The sequence below is a fragment of the Alexandromys fortis genome, unplaced genomic scaffold, assembly GCF_014885135.2.
Source record: "Alexandromys fortis isolate MF-2015 unplaced genomic scaffold, M_Fortis_MF-2015_v1.1 scaffold_111, whole genome shotgun sequence".
Classification (NCBI taxonomy): domain Eukaryota; kingdom Metazoa; phylum Chordata; class Mammalia; order Rodentia; family Cricetidae; genus Alexandromys; species Alexandromys fortis.
The window spans coordinates 13,669-25,127 of NW_026067996.1; the positions used below are offsets into that span (position 1 = coordinate 13,669).

The 11,459-nt window shown below is 40.5% G+C and overlaps 1 pseudogene; it reads left to right on the plus strand.

The window, feature by feature from the left end:
• The first annotated feature begins 6,918 nt into the window (after positions 1-6,918).
• Positions 6,919-11,459, plus strand: part of LOC126512494 (vomeronasal type-1 receptor 44-like) — a 27,416-nt pseudogene continuing 22,875 nt past the window's right edge.

Below are 11,459 nucleotides of genomic sequence, written 5' to 3' on the forward strand. Positions count from 1 at the left end.
ATATGTTCTAAAGGTATCTTGACTTCAGAATTTGGATCTAAGGATATGATGCTTTGGAGAGGGTCTTCTTTTGTTTTCACAGAGGATGAGACCCTGTAAATTGCTTCTATTCCAATATGGTATTTTAGACCATGCCCTCCTGAAAGGATACTGTAAACGCTCTCAAAAAATTATTTCACTCAACTTCCGAGTAGATGAACCTGGCACACAGGTTACACCATGAAAGATCTGATTAACAGCGCCCCCATTCAGCACGAAGCAGTTCAGAGAGAAATAACTGCGCCCATATTCCCAAATATTGTTTATAAATGTTCTTTTACACTTAAAGGGGATATGATATAGATATGAATAATTTGCATTGGTATGGATTTTAAGGTCAATTTTGTTATATGTATATGTATTTCTGATCTTGATTAAGGTATGTGATTGTATAGTTAATTTAAAAATGTAATGTATAATTAAGAAATTTAGGTTAATAGATAATCATCGATAATAGTCAAGTTTGTAGTCATGTTAGTTAGATTTTCTAGATGTGCATAGATATATTTCAGATAGGCATTCTTTATAGCTTTCCAAGACTGCAGAATATGGCCTTTTAAATGTTTTAATAACTTAGGGATTTTCATGACAATGAGAAACGTCTGCCACTGGCAGCACTAGCTACTTCAAGAGGAAGATGGGCACCAAGAGGCTTTTTATGGAGTTTGGTAGCCATTTGGGCAAGAAACTGCTCTTGCCTGGATTGATGCACACACTGGACACAAGGAACCCACAAAGAGGACTGCTGAAATTTCTTAAAGGTGATATGGTCTTTCCGGGTTCCTAACTCATGAAAGAATCTGTGAGACATTCTCCAGGACACAGCAGATAGTGACTGACTGCCTTTGAATTTTCCTGCTTCATGAAAATGTCTGCTGGATACTGTGGGCCTGAATCCTGAAAATGAACCCCCCAACAGAAAAAAAAAAAAAAACTTTGGATAACTGTCCAGACAATGAGATATCTCTGTCATTTCTAGAGTTTGGAAGTTGCTTATTTCTTGTTTACTTAGGTAATATTATATCCATCTGGAGTCTTTAATGGAGTTGAAGAATGGATAGATAGTAATAGTTTTCCTTAGTTATGATAAAAGACAAATAGATATAAATATTGTAACTGTAATTCTTGCTTGATAACTGTTTTGTTATTTTACTATGTTAAAGTGAAAGCCTTTCTTTTTTGTTTAAACAGAAAAAGGGGAAATGATGTAGGTGGGTCTTCTATCTATCTGTTGCTTTCATTGATTAATTAATAAAGAAAACTGCTCGGCATGATAGTCAGAAAATAGGTAGGCCGAGTAGACAGGACAGAATGCTGAAAAGACGGCAACGAGGCAAACGCCAAAGCTTTCCTGTCTGAGAAGGATGGAGGTTAAGATCTTTCCTGGGAAGCCACCACCTCGTGGTGCTACACAGATTACTAAATATGGGTTAAATCAAGATGTGAGAATTAGCCAATAAGAGTCTGGAACCAATAGACCATGCAGTGTTTAAAAGAATACAGTTTCCATGTCATGATTTTGGATAAAGCTAGCCAGTGGTCAGGAGCCTGACGGCGGGTAGGTAGCCCACCTCTACTTCTACAGCACAGTCCAGTACTTTAAATATGTGAGAGCTTATGACAGTTTCAATAATTCAATTGCTACAGTTGTTTATATTTTGAAAAGTTACATAACCACATATTGTTTTGAGAATAAATTATTATACGATCAAGTAAAAACATACACATGGAGTAAAAAACTATATGCAGATGACCATACTGCTATTTGCACAATGATGCTCATATAACTTTATTTAAAATAGTCGTAGTCAAAGGTAAGAGAGCCACTGTCTAGAGGTGCCAAGACATGGCTTCCCTGAGGGAGAATAGTCTGTATTTTGTCAATCATGTTATAAATAAATGCTGCTTGGCCAGGCAGGGTATATAGACAGGAAAACCAGACAGGAAGTAGAAATGATTTAATGAGAACAGGAGAATTCTGGGAAGAAGGAAGCTGATTACTCCCACTCCAGCCCAGACCACCAAAGCAGCAGGATGTGAGCTGTTTCACTGAAAAAAGGTACTTAGCCACATGACTAACATAAATCAGAATAATGGGTTAACAAAGATGTGAGAGTAAGCCAGTGAAAGGATAGAGCTAATGGGCCAATCAGTTTATAATTTAGGGAGACCTATGTGTGATTTTCTTTGAGGTACCAGGTGTGACAAAAACCTGTTACAGAATGGCGAGAAAGCCCCAACAAACTAGCAGGCCCCTTCATGTTACACTTCCCAATACTAAAGAATGTTAGTTTTGGTATACGAGGTACAGTTTCAACATCTTACAATGCCAGTGAGAGACATGAGTCCACATCTCAGTGAATTACTAACAAAAGACAGAGCTTAAAGGAGTCAAACTGATAGAGACAAAAGACAAATTACTTTTTACGGTGTCAAAACATGCAAATTTAAATATTGAATTAGACATAGATAATTACTTAGCTGCAACATCAATACAAGTCAGCGAGAACTGTCAGATTCTAGTGCGCCTACATATTTGTATCTAGGACCTCTTCACAGACATACTTCATGCAGGGGAACACAAACAGTCACACATAGCTGAACACACTAAGAGGCACGCTTCACACAGATTAACGCATTCAGAGGCACACTTCATACAGACCAACACACTTAGACACAGTTCACATAACTTAACACACTTAGAGGCACACATCATACAACCCAACACACACTCAGAGACATCCTTCACACAGATGAACACACTTACCCAAACATTTCACAAGCTGAACACACTCAGAGGCACACTTCACACAGGTGAGCATATACTGAGTGAAACAATTCACACAGCTTAGCACAGACAGAGGCACAATTCACCCAGCAAAATTCTGAGGCACTGTCACGAACATGAACCCATTCACACCTGGAGTTGAGTGGAAAGAGAAAAACCAGAGGTTTGTTCCATGTCCTGTCTACACTTTGAGTGAGTCAGAGCGTCCGGACCAGACTGCGTATTACCCGATGGAATGGTGTTTAGCAAGGTGATGCGAGAGAACCTTTAAAATATCAAGAAAACTCTGCCTATGCAGATCTCCTCAGGCAGAGAATTACCCTGTCATGTCCATCTGGGTAAGTGCTCTGTACACAGTGCAGATTCAGAAGGTGGTTGTGACCTAAGCAGGCTGTAGAGGAAGAGCAGTGTGGCTCAGGGAGGTTTTCAGCATCTGCAGGAGATGCTGAGCTCTGGCAGCCCCTCAGCACCGGGGACTGTGTACTGCACAAATGAGGGATTTGCAGTGAAGGATTGTTATTTCTGTAATTTAGAATCTTGCAATTACATTGCATTAATCTTAAGCCTGTATTCCTTTTTTGAGTGTACAATTTCATGTTCACTAGCTGTGTCAGCATTCATGTTCCATGTGTGTGTACTTTTAATATGTAAGATAAGAGAATCGATGTTTTCTTTTTACATTTCATTTACAAACCCTCTTAGCATCTGTGCTTGTCATATCCCAGATATGAGTATTATAAATGACTTCCGTAGATAGGGTAATTAAAATAATTTCAAGATTTTTTGAAATGAGTCAATCCCCAATTTCATCTCTTAGAGAATATTGTCTCTCTACAACAAAGTATATAACCAAGATTTTTCATATATTTTTCTTCCTCAGTTCATCTTCAGAAGTTGCCAACTGGTGGTGTTGGTCTCTGCCCAGACTTTAGAAGTTAAGAAATGTCAGCAGAGGAGACCATGGAGAAGCTGCAGACAACTAACTATACAGCACAGAGAGAATATGATGATCTCTGTCCACAGTAAGGCATCAGATCCCCTGAAGATGAAGTCAGAAGCAGTTGTAAGCTTCTTGATGTAGATACTGGGAACTAATCCTATGTTCTCTGCTAGAGCAGTATGTGCTCTTAACTGCTGAGTCTTCTCTCCAGCTCCCATGATAGTCTTTTTAGTCTTTTTATGTGGTTGTTGAGACCCACACTCAGATCTTCTGCTTCCTCAACAAGTCCTCTTATCCTTGATGTTATTCTCCGGCCCCTTCAAACTCATCTTTTAGAGTGTTTCAGTGCATGTGTTATTTAACATGAACTGCATGTATTTCAACACACAAACACACACATGCTTGCACTCACAGCATTCATTCTGTAAGTCTACAGAGGTCATCATGGACTGGTGACCGTGTGTTACGTGGCACCACTTGGAGGCTCATGGAATCTTTATTGCCACTTCACTGTGATTTCCCCAGGTTCATCAAAAGAGAATCCATTCTGTACACAACACATGTGTACAGAAAATTATTTTTCTTTTCTTTACTTTGGGAAAATTGAAATTTCTCCTCTTTCCCTTGTCCTCCATTGATTGGAACCTAAGAAATACATTTATATGTTATAGGAACATTCCCAGTTGAGTGGAAATAATTTAATAAAACTATTCACCCGAAACACTATTGCTATATAAAATACCCAGTCTCTTTATTCGGCAAATTGATTAACTCTTCTTGTGATACTATAGAATTTTTATATTTGGATATTGTCTTTAAAAATATTTTTGCCAATTATCACAATTCTGTATTCTTAAATGAACATGTATGTTTATGGATTTTAATATGGTTTCTTCCCCTTAATATCAAATTCTATGGTCACATGGTCTAAATTATTATCCATTAGCTTCATCTTATAACCTTAATTTTAAAATGACATTTGTCTTAATGCCATCACCCCTGACAAACTATAAAATATTAGTGCTCTCATGTGTGCTAGAAAAACATTGTCGAGTCGGTTCTCTCTCTACCTTACAATGGTTCGGAGTATTGACTCAGGATCAATGTTTCATATCCATTGTCTAAAGTTGTGATCCTCCTGTCTCTACCCCTTAAGATGACCCTACCCGCGTGCACCACCACACATATCTTTGTTGGTTGCATCACTTGCTTTGTATGGATGATGCAACATGAAATCAAACACATGTGTTCTATTAGAGACATTCTACCAGCCTACCATTTCACAACCTTCCTGGTAGAAATTTTAGACTCATGACCTTTGAATCTGGAGAAATAACAGCACTCACTTGCAGGAGAGATGACGTCAGATTCCTAAGGAGTTCACCTTTCATGTTGGCTTGGGTGCTTTTCCTTCCTCTGAAACCACATGATGGAATGGCCCTGAAGCTACTGTAATGGTAGTTCTGTTTGAATTCACATAGAGTCACTCTGAATTCTCATACTAAATGAGGAAAAATTAGAACCTCTGTGTGGCTAATATGTGATAGTGACCAAAAGCTTGCTTGTACTGAAACACGGTCACGGTGAGCAGAGAAACACCAGGATTCAAAAAGGAAAAGCAAATTGGAGCGTTGTAGAGGTTTGTGCAGATGTTACATTGCCCTCACTTTCTTCCCTCATTTCTGTCTTTTCATTTCAGGCAGGGACGGAGCTGAACAGGCATTAACAGAACTGACTTCACTCTCCAATACTACACGCATAAGGCATACATGAGAAAGGCATCAGCCAACACTTCACAGAAACCATCATGTGCGGGACACACTTCATGACGGGTGTGTAGACTTCATTGCATGTCACTCATGATGTATTCTAGACACAGAAACATGTCTATCCACATGATCTAGAGGAAGTGTCTGGAACTCAGCCTCAGAGTCCTTAAATCTATACTCTGAGAAAATTGAAGGTCATGAGGAGAATTTGAAGTAGTCTATTAAGGATCACAATTCTCAACATTTGTAATAAAACTTTATTAAGAATATTTGGTAGTAAAGGAGCAGAACAAAGAGGGCACTGAAATAAAGGACCCTGTCCTTGGCAAGCCCATGGAAGTTCTGTCCTGTGTAGGTGGCATTTCTAGTTTTTGTAGTCTTCCTCATTCGAATTCACCACAACCAGCTGCTTGTGTCCCCGGCGATGAGAACTCTGCAGTGGAGGACAGGACAGTTAATAGGGATGCTCTCACAGCAGCAGTCGGGACAGCAGTGTGTGCTGTGATGCACAGTTGTTGGTTTCCATGAATACTCATGTGCAAGGGAGCCTCACAAACGACAGAGAAACACGACACTGGGAAAGCACTAGGACAATGGGGACAAACAGTGTTTTCTGAGGTTGGGGTGAGCTGACATAGAGGATTCCAATGGAAAATGATGAACTCAGCTCAACTGGTCCTGTATTCCCAAGGTGATAGCATTGGTTCAGATTCACGGTCAAGGCTGTCTTGAATGAGTGGTCTCTTTCTTTTCCCCCACAAGGTTTACTCTGTGCTTCTTGACCACATAAGATGAGTCAGAACAGAAAGCTGTACACATATACTAACTTTAGAAACACTGTCTTCTCTGAGATAAGCATTGGGATCTCAGGCAACAGTGTCCTTCTCCTCTTCCACATCCTCACACTCAGTAGTGAGCACAAGCCCAGACTCATTGACTTACCTGTTGGCTTCTTGGCTGTAATCCACCTTCTGTTGCTGGTGGTTGCGAGCATCATAGCTACTGATATGTTCATGTTTCATCATGGATGGGACGAAATCACATGTTAATCTCTTCTCTTCTTATACAGATTTTTGAGGGGTCTCTCTGTTTGTGCCACCTGCTTGCTGAGTGTGCTCCAGGCCATCACTCTCAGCCCCAGAAACTCCTGTTTAGTAAATTTCAAAAGAAAATTATCCCCATGTCACAAGTTATGGTCCTTGTTTGCCCTTTGTTCCTTCTATTCATCTTTTTCCACTTACCTTTTCATCTCCATGGTTAAGACCCCTAATGTGACCTCAGACCACCTACTGTATGTTACTGAATCCTGCTCTCTTGTACATTTAAGTTTCCCAATAAAATACATAATGTCCTCATTGATCTTCTTCAGGGAAGTTGTCGTTATGGGTATCATGTTCCTCTCCAGCAGGTACATGCTGATTCTCCTGTGCAGACACAAGTAGCAGGTCCAGCATCTTCACATCACCAACTTTCCTCCAAAAGCATCACCAGAGCAAAGGGCCTCCCGGACCATCCTGCTGCTCTTGTGCTTCTTTGTGCTCATGTGTATCTTGGATAGCTTTATGATATTCTCAAGGCATATATTCAAGGATGATCCAATATTCTACCTTATCCTGCTGCTTGTGGGCCATAGCTATGCCTCAGTCAGTCCTTTTGTGTTCATCAGCACTGAAAAGGATATCATTGGCCTTTTCTTGTCCATGTGTGAGAGGACAGTGACCAGAGTGTAATATCGCAGCTTACACAAAGCAATGAGGCCATGCATAAGCACCTATAACAACAGGATATAGAGATAGCAGCATCCTCGGGATCTGGTACTCAATAGGCTGGATGTGGTTTTAGTGAGAGACTTTTTCTAGATGGATAAGAAAGACAGGCAAAGACAAGAACACTTGCAGTATGAATTCTAATTGGTATTAATAATAAAAACTCAGAGGTATATATACGGGTTAATGCTGAAGACCAGAGAAGCAGGGCGCCAGTCATTAGAGTGAATAAAGGGCTTGTCTGTAGACCTGAAGTTGTTTGTGTGTTAATCCCGGCGTCCCTCACTCAGAAGAACGACAATTGCTGTGCTGGCATGGCAAATGTAAAAATCTAATTCCTGGAGAGCTGTGGTGAAGGGGCAGTGCAGCCAAGTTAGCAGTGGAACCTCCACCTTGCACATAGATACTTGCTTTCCATTCAGAGTTGGCGCTCCAAGGGAATAGTTTAGGGGTGCTCAGAAACTTGGGAACCCTCATTTAAGTTTGGTGTAGGAGCACCATCCAGAGACAATCAGCCAATGGAGGAGCTGGCATTAGAGATATCAGACCGAGTCTGGTGAGCTAGTACAGGCCGCACAGGCAGCTTAGGCACATCATACCCACCATGCTCATTCCTCAGGCCAGTGCTGGTGTTAGCTATAGCCAATTTCACTTCTCAAAGGTACTGTTTTCTTTTACCGATAGAGCTTGGGACTGAATGTCTTACTTTGCTTCATATAGACAGGTGTCAATCTGCTGGTCACAGTCAGATGCTCATGAAGTCTGGGTTGCCTATAAAGGCCTTTGAGCTCTGATTTCAGAACCCCTCCATGCCTAGATGTGGGGGTCACAGATTGGAAGAAGCAGGCCTCTGAACTGGTCAACCCAGAAGATCCTGTAGGAAGATTTTAGGGACAGCCAGGTCTGGAATCTCAGCTGGGGCCAATAAGTGATTTTCCCCAGACTCTAGCTCCATTTTTCAGGTTGTGTTTCTTTCCCTGGCTCTGAACCCAGAGCCAGGATGCTCAAGGGGTGTGCTAGGGCTATGGGCTCATTGAATCAGTCGGGGCCTTGGCCACTCGTTCCCCCTCTAGTAGTCTGCTCTAGTAGTCGCTCTAGAGGACCCAATCATGGATCCTCGCTGAGGCCCTGATGGAATGTGCTGAGACGCTAGCACCATCAGCTGCTCAGTGCTAATTCATACCCTGATGAAAACCAGGCTCTGATAGAAGGGAGGGAATTCCCAGATGCACCACTGTAGCTAGCCTGGCTCACATCATTGAGATGACAAGAGTCTCAGCCTTCAACCAAATGGAAAGTCTGGACCAGTATGACAGGTTAAACTCTGACCTCTACAGACCATAAAACATCGATGCCTATGTAAAATGAGAAGAGATTGTATTAAAAATTCTATATAAAAAAGAAAAAAGGAATGATGTAAATTAGAGTTTTTAGGAGAGGCATTGTCTCCTTCAGTAAAACTGCATTATGTACAGGACTACAACTTGAAGCTGAGATTGTGTCATCCTATAAACCAGTTAAAGTGCTTTCAACAAAGATGGAAACTGAGATGAAGGAACCAGAGGCTGTGAGGCAAAACAGGAATGAGCCCACATGGAAACAGCACACAGCAGCGGGGAGGAACCTGCACCATCCTTTATTGTCCAGGAGACAGGATGCAGTGCTGGGTGAGATGAAAGAAAAGTGTGCGAAGCTGGTGTGAAGCAGTTAGACAAGTTGTGTAAGCAGCTGGTCTAATGTAGGCAAAAGAAAAGGTCACTTGATCCTTCTGGTGATGTGGAATGGAAACAGCACTAAATACATTTGCTCTCAATCATTAATGTGCTGTTAACTCATTCTAATACCTGACTATTTGAGGGTCTCCCTAAAATGGCTGCTTTTCTTGACAGGGTCTCTGTGTCTCAGGCTGCTCTTGAACTAATTATGCTCCTGCCTCCCTCTCCTGAGTCCATAGTGCAGGAATGGGGCACCAGGTCTGCACAGGAGATGGACACACAGTGCATATTGCTCCACTCAGACGAAGCTCAGCCTCTTCTTGTCATTATCCATGTGGATGAGGCTGGCGATTCCTGCTCCTCAGGGACTGGAGTCCAGCTCAGGCATGGTCTCAACCTCAGCTAGGCTCCATCTGCCTGTGAGCACTGTTGTAGGGTGAATGGCGGGTCCACGTCCCGCCCCCCAGCTAGCTTATCCCCTGAAATAACCACACGGAAACTGTATTAATTAAATTGCTGCCTGGTCCATTAGCTCTAGCCTCTTCTTGGATAACTCTCACATCTTGATTCAACCCATTTCTAATAATCTGTATAATACCATGAGGTCGTGGCTTACCGGGAAAGATTCAGCAGCTTCATGGAGGCAGTTCTCAGTCTCTGCCTCCTTTCTCCCAGCATTCTGTTCTGTCTTCCCCGCCTATCTAAGTACTGCCCTATCAAAAGACCAAGGCAGCTTCTTTATTTAACCAATGAAAACAACAGAAATACAGAAGGACCTCCTACACCATTTCCCCTTTTCTGTTTAAACAAAAAAGAAAGGCTTTTACTTTAACATAGTAAAATTACATATAACAAAACAGTTATCAGGCAAGAATTACAGTTAAAATATTTATATCTATTTTATCTTTTATCATAACTAAGGAAACTATAATAATAACTTTATATTATTTAACTCCATCAAATATTCCAGATGGATATAATATTACCTAAGTAAACAAGAAATAAGCAACTTCCAAACTGTAGAAATGACAGAGACATCTCCTGCCTGGACAGTCACCCATAGTTCTTCTGTACCATTGGGGCATCCATCTTCGGCCTACAGGCCCATAGTATCCAGAAGACTTTTCTATGAAGTAGGAAATTTCAAGGACAGTTCAGTCACTTTCTTTTGTATCCTACAGAATGTCTCACAGACTCTTTCATGAATCAGGAATCCCGAAGGATCATCTTACCTTTAGGCAAGTTCAGCAGTCCTCTCTCTGCAGGTTCTTTGTGTCCAGTTTATGCAACAGTTCAGGCAAGAGAAGTTTCTTGCCCAAATGGCTATCAAACTCCATAAGGAGCCTCTTCGATGCCCATCTTCCTCTTGAAGTTGATATGTGCTGCTAGGCACAGCCGTGTCTCATTGTCATGAAAAGCCCTAAGTTATTAAAACATTAAATGCCATATTCTGTAGTATTTGAAAGATATGAATAATGCCTATCTAACTGAAGTATATCTCTCTATATCTAGAAAATCTAACTAACATGACTACAGGCTTGATTATTATCAATTATCCATTAACAACCTATATTTCCTAATTATCCATTACATTTTTTAAATGAACTATACAATCACAATACCTTAATCAAGATCAGCAATACATATACATATAACAAGTATCAGTAAACCAAGATTCGTATCAATGCAAATTGTCCATATCTATTTCATATCCCCATTTAAATGTAAAAGAACATTTATAAACAATATTTGGAAATATGGACATAGTTATTTTTCTCCAAACTGCTTTGTGCTGTATGGGGGCACTGTTAATCAGTCTTTCGTGGTGTATCCTGTGAGCCAGGTTCATCTCAGTCAGCAGTTGAGCAAAGTAAGTTTTTGAGGGTGTTCATAGCAACCTTCCAGGAGGGCATGGTCTATCATACCATATTGGTCTAGAAGCTATCCACAGGGTCTCATCTTCTGTGAAAACAAAAGAAGAACTTCTTTTCCAAATCATCATATCCTTAGACCCAAATTCGTAAGTCATGATAACTTTAGAACATATATGCCTGTTCAGCTTAGCAGACCACACAATGAAATGTCTCTCTGTATTTAGCTCCTTCACAGTCAAAAAATTTAAAGAAAACACAATAGTATACAGAATCAAAACTCTGTGAATTTTCCATTTTTATGTGGCTTATTTTTCTTTATTTTTTTAATCTATAACTATCTGTACTCTGTCTCTTTAAGACTTTACCCTTTATTTTTAAGGCATTAACTTTAATTTAAGGCATCAACTTTATTCTCTATATTATTTTTTTTCTCTCCCAAGCTTCCATACACCCATCTAACACTATGACCCATTTAGAGGTCTTTTATGTCTGAATCTGTCCTATCGTGAATCTGTAATTCTTTACTATCCAGGAGCACTTCTTCTTTTTTTTTTTTTATCCAAAATGT